General features: G+C 40.8%; 1 long non-coding RNA gene across 1 annotated transcript in view; it reads right to left on the reverse strand.

Annotated features, from left to right (window-relative positions):
• Window positions 1-14114, reverse strand: part of LOC310746160 — a 223564-nt gene that overhangs the window by 193780 nt on the left and 15670 nt on the right. The gene's annotated exons all lie outside the window — the stretch shown is intronic.

Below are 14114 nucleotides of genomic sequence, written 5' to 3' on the forward strand. Positions count from 1 at the left end.
CAAGAGGGCTGGACCTTTTAGAAAAGTGTGACAAGGTAGCACAGGAGACTACAGTAGAAAAGTGAATTTGCAAAATCAGCTCCTCACCCCCTTTCAGCTCACAGAATCCTCTGCTGGAATAAAGATTCTTCCATTCAGAGGAGGGACACAGTACATGTAGGGTTGTATGGACCCTTTGAAGTCCAGTTTGTCCCAGTTCATCCTGGGGGTTCTAAAGTGGATCACAATCAAACCCAGGTCATGATCCGCCTGGATCAGATCAGGTTAAGTCTGCTTTGGAAGCCGGCTTCTGCGGATTCCTCCCCCAGCCCTAGATATACAAAGGCTAACAGTTGGGGGAAGAATATTTGTTGGCCTGGAGATCTGACAAAGCTCCGCCACTTGGAGTAAATAAAGATGAAAATGGGATGTCCAACAAATGGAAGGAATTAAAGCCACCCCTTTCAAGTTCTCAGTTTTACCATTACCAGAAGAAGTTGTATAATCCACTTTCCAGGAATGCTTCCTTCTGCTTATGAACTGGAACAGGATGGAGGGAGAAGAGCTCCTGCAAGCTGCTTTTTTTTTTTTTTTTTAAGTGCCAGGCAAACTAATGCTAATTCATTGCTAATTCATTCACTTCAGTGAGAGGATATTATGGAAGTGGTGTTTCTGTGTCTGAATAGGGTTCTAAAATTGCCTGTGCCCCTGTTGCATTCTTTGAAAAGTCTCACAGCAGGCTCCAGAAGACCCTGTTGCTTCCCATGGAAGGCTGGCTGTCGACAGAGAATGTTGCTTGTGCGCCAGAAAACTCCTGCACTGAACCTGCTTTGCTAATGCTTTGCACAGGGACAAGTGCTTCATTTACGCAGGAAAGGGGCCCATTTAATAGTTCTAGGTTCACTGACACTGAAACTATATTTAACCGTGACGTTGAAAGACTGTATACAAAAGCAGATTAGTATTTTCTGGAAATGGCTGCTTTCAGACCAAAGCAGTTGGCATTTTGTTTTTGCTAAACTAACCGGTTAGGTTTATTACATAAGGCTGCAATCCTCAGTAGACAGAGGAGTAAGCGATGTTGAACATATTAAGCTTTACTTCTCAGTAAATTTGGAAACGCACAGCTTGGCAATGAGCTATGTGGCTGCAATACTTAGGAGCAAATCCTACTGAACTTCATAGGAATTATTTCTGAGTAAACATGGATAGGATTGTGGAGCTAGTCACTTAAATGAACTGCTGTTTTTTTCTCTGAGGAAGGTGCAAAATCTTTTTTTTAATGGATTAAATATATAAATGTGTACAGATTGGCTAATCATTCATATGGATCCTTTAATCTATGCCAAATGCTATTTAAAATGAACTAAAGGAGAGGCGGGGTTTACTTTTTAATCTGCATTGGTTCTATGTTCTTGGAGCAACTGGCATGAATGATTTAACCCTTAGGGTGACTTCTCTGAATGTGTGTGTGAGAGAGAGAAAGGGGGCGGGGAGACTTCAGAGTGTCAAAAAATCCCAACAGGAACTTCCGGAGGCGGCGCGACCGGTAATGGCTGCCTTCTCCGAGTAAGGAGAAGGGAGCTCCGCTGTAAACGGGTCGTCCGCTACGGCGAAGCGGAGACCCATCCAGGAAAACCACAGGTGGCAGAAGCCTGTGGTCTCGGGACCCGGCGGGCGCCAGAAGCAGCCCCCAAAACGTTGAAGGGACCCCGTAAGGGGCTCCGGATCGCGGAGGGGGTAGCGGCGCTGTGGGTCGTTGCGCAAACAGCGAAGTGAAGCCGCATTGCTGTTGCCGGTCAGCGCTGTCCTTTCTTCCTGCAACTTTTCTGAACTTTGGAAACTACAACCCGTGAGTAAATTTGGACATTGAAAACTTTCTGAAACTTTCGTCAACTTTCTGAAACTTTTTGAGAACTTTATGGAACTTTTAAAACTTTTTAAAAAAAAAGTTGAAATTTGGCTGAAAACGGAGTGAGAATAAGCAGGAAGCCCATCTCCCGCGATACTGAACTTTAAGCAAAGAGCAGGAGGAGTGGAGACAAAAAGTTATGCTTTAACTAAATGCTGGCACCCTGTTAAAGCAGTTTTCTGAGAGAAAGACTTTGAGCTATTGACTTTTGCTGGTCATATGTGGGATGCACTGATATTCTTCTTCTGTGGTACCAGTGGATTATAAAATAAATAAGAATCTCTGGTGCTGGAGCTGCCTGAATGAGCACCAGTTTGCAACTTTGGATATATTGAATTCAGGTTTTGAAACATTCTGAGCTGGAACAGGATACTTTGAAACTGTTGCAGTCAAGGCACTGTAAGAAACACTGTTTTGCTTTAAGTTTTACTCTGCTAAAAATAACACACTGTGGAGGCGATAGACACGGATTTAAATTTATAAGTTTAACTTGGATTTGATCTTTTCCCTGAAGACGTATTAAGCTCCCTCTGGAGGATTTTGGGCTTACAGCAGTGACTTTGTTTTACTTTCCCTTTCCCGGCCTCTGTTTGACTATTGCATCTGGGACTCTGCTTTCTCATGGGAACAACTTGGATTGACCTTGGATTACAGATAACTTTGGAATGAGTGGCGCAAGGAGAAGAGGAAGGACTAAACAAACAACTTTAACTTTAGCTGCAGCCTCACAGCGTAGATCTTCTGTGCCGGCCTTGCCTTCCACTTTGCCTCCAGACATAGAGGCGGCCTCCCTAATACAGGCAGGGGAGGGTGAGACAGAGGAGCTGCACCTGGGAGATATGGCTTCAGGGACAAGTAGCTCTGTCTTGGAGAAAATTTTGGAGAAACTGGAGGCTCTGGACAAGAAGGCTGATTTGCATACAGCTAAAATTGAACAGAACACAGAAAGTTTGAATAAGCTGACTGGACAAGTTGCACAGAATGCCCAATCCATTGGAGAATTAAAGGAGGCTGTAGGTGAAAATCGTAAACTGGCTGAAGATACTAGTCAAAGATTGGAAGAACTTGAGAAAGAAGTAAGACCACTCAGCAAACAAGTTGGAGAACATCAGATTTACTTTTTGATGACAGAACTGCGAAACAGGGAGACCAACTTGAGGATACGGTCAATACCAGAGGTGGAAGAAGATAATCTTATTGAATTTCTAACTAAGGAATTTGCCAAGTTTTGGGAGTTAGAGGAAAAAGACTTTAAAATTGCATCTGCTTTCAGGCTTGGCAGAGTCAGAAGGACAGAGAAGCCCAGAGATTGTTTGATAACATTGAGATCAAAGGAGGAAAGGGACAAGATTTTGGGCCTGCACTACGAAAAGTCACTAGACATCTTGGGCAAGAGAATTGAAATCTACAAGGACATTCCTAAGCAGTTGCTGGACCTTAGATCTAATTACACGGAATTGGCAAGACTGTTGAGAAGCAACGCAATTATCTTCAGGTGGGAGTTTCCACAAGGATTATCCTTTACCTACAGAGGGAGAAAGATCAAAATCAAAACAGTGGAAGATAGAGACAAGTTTTTGGGAGCACACGGAGAAGACCTCCACAAAGGACTTGGATTGCCAGCGCCAGAACCTCCAGGGGAGCCCGCCCCCTCGGATCCTCAAGGACCGGAGAACAAGGTACCACCCCAGAAAGAATAACCAGATCTATCCAGGATGTCTCTGCAGCTTTTGAGTTGGAACATAAATGGCTGTAACAGTCCCGAAAAAAGGTCTAAAATTTTTCATATTTTAAAAAAGGAACAATTGGACATTATATGCTTACAAGAAACGCATGTGATTAGGCTCCATAGAAAGGTGTTAATAAATAAAAGGCTTGGTCAAGAATTTATATCATCGGATACAGTTAAAAAGAGAGGTGTAGTGATCTATGCAAAAGAGAGCCTTTCACCAAAATTTCTCTTTAAAGACGAAAGTGGAAGAATCCTCGCAATAGAAATACAGTATCAAGGAGAAAAAATTTTGATATTAGGAATTTATGCTCCAAATGAAGGAAAATCGGATTTTTATAAGAAGTTGCACGAGATCATGCTGGACTATCTGGATTACAACAACGTCATCATGATGGGGGACATGAATGGGGTCGTATCAACAAATATGGATAAGTCACAGAACCAGAACATTACTAAAGAGGGAAGACTACCTAAGACCTTTTTTGAAATGACTGACAATATGGACTGGGTTGACATCTGGAGAGTTAGAAACCCCTTGGGAAGAGAAGGAACATTCTTTTCTGAAGCTCAACTGACTTGGACACGAATCGACCAAATATGGATAACTAGAAGTCTGGCACCTAAGGTGAGGAAGGTGGAAATCTGCCCCAAAACATGCTCCGACCATAACGCCTTGAGAATGGATATGACATTGATCCCAATCGGCTCCTTTAGATGGAAGATGAATGATGGCCTGTTTAGAGATCAAAGAATTGTAAAGAAGGCCCAAAAAACCTTAAAGGACTATTTTGAGATTAATTTGAACACTACGGTGGAAAAAAGAACTATCTGGGATGCAAGTAAAGCTGTGATGAGAGGGTTCTTGATCCAACAGAATTCCTTAAAGAAAAGACTGCAAAATGAAAAGAAAGATAAAATTCTGGAAAGTATCAAAGAGTTGGAGAAGAAGTTAAGATCTAACCCGAAGTCCCAACCGATTCTGAGAGAAATTAAACTTTATCAGGCGCAATATTCCAAGCTGATAAATCAGGAAATAGAATGGAAGATTAAAACAATGAAACAAAAAACTTTTGAATCGGCAAATAAATGTGGGAAACTGCTAGCTTGGCAGTTGAAAAGGAGACAAAGATTAAATACAGTAACAAACTTAGAGGTTGAAGGAAGGAACATTCAGAACCCGGGAGAGATTAGAAAGTGCTTCCAGAGGTATTTTAAAAAGTTATATACTCAAGGGCCACAAGATGAAATAGAGATTACACAATTTTTGGAGAGAAATGGATTAGCAAAGCTGTCAGAAGAAAACAGAACAATTTTAAATGGCAAAATAACACAACAAGAGATTGAACAGGCCATCCTGAGTCTGAAACAGGGCAAATCACCAGGGCCAGATGGACTGACCTCTAACTACTATAAGACATTGAAGGATTATTTGATACAACCTTTGTTGGAGGTCAGTAATGAAATAATGGAGGGGAAGAAGGCGCCTGAATCGTGGAAAGAAGCATTTATCACATTGATTCCAAAGTCAGAAACTGAAAAGACACAACTTAAGAATTACCGTCCCATCTCCCTTTTAAATGTGGATTACAAAATATTTGCAGATGTTTTGGCACGAAGATTTAAGAAAGTTTTAAGTGAGATAATCCATAAAGACCAGGCAGGCTTTCTCCCGGGCAGACATATGTTTACTAACACAAGGAACATTATAGACATATTGGAACTTTTACAAACAAACATAAACACCAAAGCAGCTTTAATTTTTATAGACGCGGAGAAAGCCTTTGACAACATTTCTTGGAAATTTATGAAGGGGAACTTAAAAGAAATGGGAGTGGGACGGGGGTTTGAGAACGGGATTGAGGCAATATATTCAGAACAAAAGGCTAAACTGATAGTTAACAATGTGGTTACAGAAGAGTTTAAAATTGAAAAAGGTACACGACAAGGCTGCCCGATTTCCCCATTACTGTTTATTTCGGTTCTGGAAGTGCTCCTGAATATGATTAGGGGGGACCGGTTGGTGGAAGGGATTCAGGTCGGAGCGAAACAATATAAACTTAAAGCTTTTGCAGATGACCTAGTTCTGACATTACAGGAGCCGGAGTCTAGTTTGAAAAGAGTACTACAACTGATTCAAAACTTTGGTCGAGTGGCAGGATTTAAGTTAAATAAGCAAAAAACTAAAGTTCTGGGGAAAAACATGACAGATATTGAGTTGGAACAGCTTCAGAAAGAGACAGAACTAAATGTGGTTAAAAAAGTTAAATACCTAGGGGTAAACATAACAGCAAAAAATCTGAGTTTATTTAAAGATAATTATGAAAAATGTTGGTCAGAGATTAAGAGAGACTTGGATAGTTGGTCAAGATTAAAACTTTCATTGCTAGGCCGAATAGCTGCCATCAAGATGAATGTATTGCCAAAAATGTTATTTTTGTTTCAGACACTGCAGATTGTAGACAAGACAGAGTGCTTCCGGAAGTGGCAGAAAGATATCTCTAAATTTGTCTGGCAGGGCAAAAAGCCCAGAATCAAATTTAAAATATTAACAGATGCGAAAGAAAGAGGGGGCTTTGCCCTGCCAGACTTAAAGTTGTATTATGAAGCTGCAGCTTTCTGCTGGTTAAAAGATTGGTTACTTCTTGAAGATACGGATGTCTTGGATTTGGAAGGTTTTAATAATGCGTTTGGATGGCATGCATATTTATGGTATGATAAAGCTAAGATAAATAAGGCCTTCAAGAACCATATTGTCAGAAAATCAGTTTTTAATGTCTGGACAAAATATAAAGACTTACTGGAGAATAAAACTCCGAGGTGGCTGTCACCCCTGGAGGCTAAGGCTCGGAAAAGAGCCAATATGGAGGCCAATTGGCCAAAATATTGGGAGATAATAGAAAAGGATGGTGACAACTGGAAATTGCAGAGTTTAGAAAAGATGAGAGACAAAGTGCGAGACTGGTTACACTATGCTCAGATTAAAGAAGTGTTTAAAAACGACAAAAAGTTAGGATTCCAAGTGGAAAAGTCAAAGTTAGAAACTGAACTGTTAGAACCTAAGACTAAGGTACCTTCAAGAATGTATAACTTGCTGCTGAAATGGAACACACATGACGAAATGGTAAAATCAACAATGATAAAATGGGCGCAGGATATTGGGTATAATATTATGTTTGAAGATTGGGAAAGGTTGTGGACCTCTGGGCTGAACTTCACTGCATGTAATGCGTTGAAGGAAAATGTGATGAAAATGATGTATAGATGGTACATGACCCCTGTCAAACTGGCTAAAATATACCATTCGTCTGATAGCAAATGTTGGAAGTGTAAGGAAAATGAAGGAACATTTTTTCACCTCTGGTGGACCTGCCCTAGAGTGAAGGCCTTTTGGGAGAAAATATATAATGAATTAAAAAAGGTGTTTAAATACACCTTTACTAAGAAAGCAGAGGCCTTTCTCCTGGGTATTGTCGGCCAGAGTGTGTTAAAAGAGGACAGAACATTCTTTTTGTACGCAACAACAGCAGCAAGAATATTAATTGCCAAGAATTGGAAAACTCAGGAGCTACCCACTGTGGAAGAATGGCAGATGCAACTGATGGACTATATGCAACTAGCCGAGATGACCGGCAGAATTCGAGACCAGGGAGAAGAAAGGATGGAAGAAGACTGGAGGAAATTTAAGACTTATTTACAAAAATATTGTAATCTGGCTGAGTGCTGAATAGGATGCCAGTGCAGACAATTGTCTACCATTAAAATAGATTTAAAGTCGAATTATATGTCAAACCAAATTAAGATTATTAATTAAGATGAGTTAAATGATAATTTGCTTGAAAATAATTTAATAATGATGTAAGTGCATGCGGGAGGTGTGGGGGAGTCCCATGTAACAAGTGAAAGATGTTAAATGGACAACGATAAGTGCTTATTTGATATATGTTTTATTTGAAAACTTTAATAAATATATTATAAAAAAAAAAAAAAAAAATCCCAACAGGAAATGTTAAATATTCGGTCCAATGTGCCTAATTCAGAAGAACGAAACTAAAAGTGGCTAGAATGAGTCGTTGTTTGGGTCGAAGACACTTTTAATTGGTGGGGAAGAGTTTCTGCCAGATGATCTAGGGCAATTATAAAAGAACAGAGTGTTTGTTTACTGCACAAAGGAGATGGTAAAGGGATGGGTTTTTCAATCCATCTCTCAAATTAAAACAGGTTTGGTGATGGAGAGGGTCTTTGTTACATGGCTTGTGCTAGCGACCTGGGATTCTGCACCAAATTAATCCAAATTTTGCTCTCTGACTAAAAAGATGCAGGATTATAAGTACTATTCAGAGTAGATCCATTTAAATTAATGAACCTAAGTTGTCCGTGTCTGTTAACTTCAGTGAGTCTACTCCAAGTGAGACTGGCATTGACTGCCACTCATAGATACAACTCATATATTTAACCAGCTTAACTGATAGGAGTCTTTTGTTGAATCTGGAGTACTTTGGTGACAGAAGGAAAGAGACAAATAAGGGGAAGAGCAGCAGAATGTCTGTGGGAAGGGGAACGTGACTAGAGTCCTTTGCATTCTTTCTAGGGAATGATCGCCATTGAAATCAGTAGGATTTACTTCTGTTTAAACATACTCAGGATTGGGCTGGGAAGGTTATGAAGGAGAGCCAGGTCACACAGAAGCTCATTCTCTGAATAAAGGTAAAGGGACCCCTGACCATTAGGTCCAGTCGTGACCGACTCTGGGGTTGCGGCGCTCATCTCATTTTATTGGCCGAGGGAGCCGGCGTACAGCTTCCGGGTCATGTGGCCAGCATGACTAAGTCGCTTCTGGCGAACCAGAGCAGCACACAGAAATGCCGTTTACCTTCCCGCCGGAGCGGTACCTATTTATCTACTTGCACTTTGATGTGCTTTCGAACTGCTAGGTTGGCAGGAGCAGGGACCGAGCAACGGGAGCTCACCCCGTCGCGGGGATTCAAACTGCCGACCTTCTGATCGGCAAGTCCTAGGCTCTGTGGTTTAACCCACAGAGCCACCCGCGTCCCTTCATTCTCTGAATACTGGACTTTAAAAAACCATATCTACTTCTGCTGAATAAAGTTGGGCTTTTTTTCTTTCCCAAATACGACTTCTGCTGAATAAAGGTAAAATTCCCAAATTCTAATTCCAGATTCTGTGTAAAATTCAGCACTTGTGGCAAATGACCTCTTTCCTGTGAAGGTGTGTTGGGTGGGGTGTTTTGCTTCTGCTGCTTTTCACACATGCGGAGTGAATGTCTAAGGACAGGTAATGCTTGGAGAGGTTAGACTAGCCTTCCCCTATATGATGTCCTCCAGATGCTGCCAGATTTAGCCACCAGCATCCCTGACCATTGGCTTGGCAATGCAAGCAGGGAATGATGAGAACAGGAGTCCCATCACAAACATCTGGAGGGCACCAGGCTGCGGAAGGCTGGGTTAGACCAATTCATATTTCCATAATCCACATTTTGAAGGAGCTCCTCTGAAGGCTATGACCTATTTTATATATAGAGAAAATAGTGCTCTTTCATTGACTAGGATTCAGACTTAGCATTCTACGTATGAATGGATGGGCACTTTCTGTTCATAAAGGTGACTTGATCTAGCAAGGGAAGAGATTTTTGTTAATTTCCCTATTCCCCAGTGCAAGTTCCTGTGCTGTTCTAGAGAGTCTCCCCAGCCTCTGGATCAGATCTGCCAAGGATTGCATGGAAAGAGGAAATTAGTGAAATATATACGAAAGGCACAATTCAGTTTCCCACTAGAGGTCACCTTTATCTATTGTGCTGTTTCTAACTTGAATATTTATATTTATGCTATATTTTAAAATGTGAAATGTTTCTTCTAGCAAGATTTTTTTTAAAAAAATATACCGGTACCTTTAGAAATGTATGAAATCTGTAATTATTGGAGGTGCTTCCTTATTTTATATTGTGAGTTTTGAAGAAATGCCTCCCATAATAAAATTTTGAGTTTTCTAACTTGGAAGCAGAGTGAAAATATCACGGTTGCTTCCCAGTTGTGATCTCACTTGTTGCAAGAAGGCTTTCTGCATCTAGAAAAAGAATATAACATTATTAAGAGGGTTGCAATATGTAATTGGTTGAAAATTTTGATCAACTAAACGTGTCCCACAGTTACTTGGGCAGATTTTATAGAGCATACATTTTAATATAAGTAATTAGACAAACTTTAGATGGCAAGTGCAATCTTAGGAGAAGCATTTCCCTCCTCATCTCTCCCACATTGGAGAGAATGTGTCTCCTAAGAACATGGTGTCTAAAGCACATGCATCATCTAAAAGGTGGCTGGGGGAACCTGTAGCTCTCCAGATGATTTTTGACTCCATCTCCCATCAGCCCCAGCCAGCATGGCCAATGGTCAGGGAGAATGGGAGTTGTAGTTCAGCACATTTGGAAAGCCACCGGCTCCCTACCCTAATCTGTAAACAAAGTATGCTTACTATATGCTACCCATTTGTAAATTTAACCAATTAATGGATTACTCACCAAACTGATGTGATTAAAGATTTGTTTAATTGTGTGAGAGCCCTAATTATTGATTGCACCAAAGTGTGTTAAAATAATTTGATTAAATAAAGTTGATTTATTTTTTAACAGGATATTGTTCTGGTCTTGCTCTTTGTATTTGGGGTGATTATTCAAATAGTCTGCATTTTAAAGTTGTGCCACTATTTCAGGATGAATCTTCTGTGGGCGTTGAGTCGAGAAATTAGTGGAGCCGGTCTTCTTGCTGCCAGCAGAGTGCAGCTATAGGAAAATGCACAAATTAGCCTCTTCTGCCTGTGGAATTTTGCCCATCATAAAGCAGCAGCACTTTGGGCCAGTGTTTCCTGGGTGCTTTGTTCCAATCTCAAGCATAATCAAGGAATCTCATTGCTCAGGATTTTATCTCCAGTCACAACTCCTGCTCCCAATTATCAACATTTCTGAATCAGCTTGGTTGCCCTCATAGTGAGTCATAGGATGGAAGAGAAGAGAAGATCACATGTCCTATAGTGCAGTTTCTCATGTGGGCATTCTTTTTGGAGGCTGGGCAGGTAGATTTGGGGACTGAGAGCTTGCAGTACAAGTTATTCCTTCTAGTTGTTGTTGGCTAAACAAGGGGAGTCAACTGGAAGCTAAACCCTGTGGATGAATAACAGCACAGTGGCACCTTGGTTCTCAAACGCCTTGGTACTCAAACAACTTGGAACCCAAACACTGCCAACCCAGAAGTAAGTATTCTGGTTTGCGAACTTTTTTTGAAAGCCGCATGTGCTCTGTTTTGAGTTTTACGCTTCTGATTTGAGTGACACACTTCCGTTTTGAGTGTTACGCTGAGGTCTATCTGTTTTTGCTATTTATTTTGTGTTTTTGTTTTTGCAGCTTTTTTGTTTCATTTTTGTGACTGTGTGGAACCCAGGTCAGCTACTGATGATTGATTGATTGATTGATTGACTGTGTGACTGCAGTACGTTGTTTATTGCTTTCATTTTATGGATCAATGGTCTCGTTAGATAGTAAAATTCATGTTAAATTGCTGTTTTAGGGGTTGTTTTTAAAAGCCTGGAATGGATTCATCCATTTTGCATTACTTTCTTTTTTTTTTTTTTTTAAATATTTATTAATTTTTCACAAATTTTAAAAACACAAATCACAACAAAACAAGAACATAGACACACACAAAACATAAAAAACACCACATGTATAATTTCAAACCCCTTTTTCATACAAGATTTTCCCGACCTCCTCATACCTCCCCTTACTGCATTCCAATCCTTAATTAGTTATGCTCAACAAATCCTTCCCTATTTTCTGATAAGTAAATTTTAACCTTTCTTTTCATATAACATAATAGTTACAGCGTTCAACCTTATATTTTCAAATCCACAAACGTCTCAACATTCCATAATTTTACAATACTTCTTAAGATAGTCTTTAAATTTCTTCCATTCTTCTTCCGATGTCTCTTTTCCCTGGTCCCGGATTCTGCCGGTCATCTCTGCCAGTCTCATGTAATCTATAACTTTCATCTGCCATTCTTCCACGGTGGGTAGTTCTTCTGTCTTCCAATACTTTGCAATAAGTATTCTTGCTGCTGTTGTGGCGTACATAAAGAATGTCCTGTCCTTCTTTGGCACCCACTGGCCGACCATCCCCAGGAGAAAGGCCTCTGGTTTCTTCAGGAATGTATATTTAAATACTTTTTTTAATTCATTATAGATCTTCTCCCAGAAAGCCTTTATCCTTGGGCACGTCCACCAGAGGTGAAAGAATGTACCTTCATTCTCTTTACATTTCCAGCACTTATTATCAGACAAGTGGTAAATCTTAGCAAGTTTGACTGGGGTCATGTACCACCTGTAAATCATTTTCATAATATTTTCTTTTAAGGCGTTACACGCCGTGAACTTTATACCGGTGGTCCACAACCATTCCCAGTCTTCAAACATAATGTTATGACCAATGTCTTGTGCCCACTTAATCATAGCTGATTTAACTGTTTCATCCTGTGTATTCCATTTCAGCAGCAAGTTATACATTCTTGACAAGTTTTTAGTTTTGGGCTCTAGCAATTCTGTCTCAAGTTTTGATTTTTCCACCTGGAAGCCAATTTTCCTGTCTGTCTTAAAGACCTCCATTATTTGGTAATAATGAAGCCAGTCCCGCACTTTATCTTTTAGTTTCTCAAAACTCTGCAATTTCCATTTGTCCCCCTCCTGTTCCACAATTTCCGAATATTTCGGCCATTTCGGCCCCATATTAAGTTTTTTCACAGCCTTTGCCTCCATAGGCGATAACCACCTAGGAGTTTTATTTTCCAGCAAATCCTTATATTTAGTCCAGACATTAAATAATGCTTTCCTGACAATATGGTTTTTGAAAGCTTTGTGAGCTTTAACCTTGTCGTACCACAAATATGCATGCCCATTTTGCATTACTTTCTATGGGAAAGCACGCCTTGCTTTTGGAACACTTTGGTTTTGGAATGGACTTCCAGAGCGGATTAAGTTTGAGGGCCAAGGTATGACTGTATATTAATGAAGGTGATAATACACTCCAAAACACTTCTTAGTGTCATACTAGTACTTGGGAGAGCAGCTTTGAAATCTCCAAGTAGTTGTGATGACTGCGATGATAAAATGAAGAGGGGGAGAAGCATTACACCACCTTGAGCTGTAGTAATAATAAACCAAAACACCATTTCCCTATGAGATTTTCACCACCTTTCCATTCTGAAAACTGACGGCTCAAGGCAGTGAACATCAGTGGATCCACACCGTGGAGGTGTGGGAATAAAATGTGAAGGGTGAGTATTTATAACATCTTGCTGGGGGGCACATGCATTGTATGCGGCCAAGGGAAGGGAGGAGGAAGAAATGTATTAAAGCTGCACCCTGTCATTGTTCTTAGGCATGGGTAGGCAAACTAAGGCCCGGGGGCTGGATCTGGCCCAATCGCTGTCTAAATCTGGCCTGCGGATGGTCCGGGAATCGGCGTGTGTTTACATGAGTAAAATATGTCCTTTTATTTAAAATGCATCTCTGCGTTATTTGTGGGGCCTGCCTGGTGTTTTTACATGAGTAGAATGTGTGTTTTTTGTGGGGCATAGGAATTCGTTCATTTCCCCCCAAAAAATATAGTCTGGCCCCCCACAAGGTCTGAGGGACAGTGGATCGGCCCCCTGCTTGCTTACCCCTGTTCTTAGGGGTTAGGAGTTCAGGGAAGTATGGGGGGGGGGAGACACAACCTGCCGTATACTGTGAACTTTTTCCAGTCAACTTTCTGTGGGGCAACATAATGCCTCAAAACCAGCCCCTCAAGTCAGAGCCGACAATGCACAGCGAAACTTGAGAGCTTGTGGTTTATGTATTGACTCCTGGTCACGCTGTAAGTGACACTGTCTCCTTCCATCTCCCTCCCTCTCTCTTTAGTAACCAGAGTATGAAACCCATGACTGATTTGAAACTGAGCAGAAATAAACACTGAGGCTGAACCAAGTGTTCAATGAAGCTTTTCCTGAGACTTGCGGTAAACCAATGAAAGAAATCTCCCATTGGTGAACTTGGCAATTTTCGAAAATAACATAGCATTAGTTCAGACCTGATTAGCTTGGGAAATGTTCCCATGGTAAGAGTCTGACTTAATTAAACTGGCTCTTTTCTATTCATCTTGGTGCTTGAATCCTGCTTACAGGATGACCTTCAAAACATCACTCTCAGTTGCCTTTCATTTCTCCCTCTGATGGCACTGGTGCCTGCCTGGCCAAACAACACATTATCCCTTTGGGTAGCAGCTGCGGGAAATCACAGGTAGACAGAGAGCTGCTGGACTGGATGGGCCATTGGCCTGATCCTGCTGCCTCATCTTACGTCATGTTTTTAACACAACCATTAAGTGAGACACAGCTCTCTTGTCTGATGTACAAGAAATAGGTTATATTTTCTTTTTGTTGGTTGATT

This window comes from Podarcis filfolensis (genome assembly GCF_964270895.1).
Source record: "Podarcis filfolensis genome assembly, chromosome: 1".
Classification (NCBI taxonomy): domain Eukaryota; kingdom Metazoa; phylum Chordata; class Lepidosauria; order Squamata; family Lacertidae; genus Podarcis; species Podarcis filfolensis.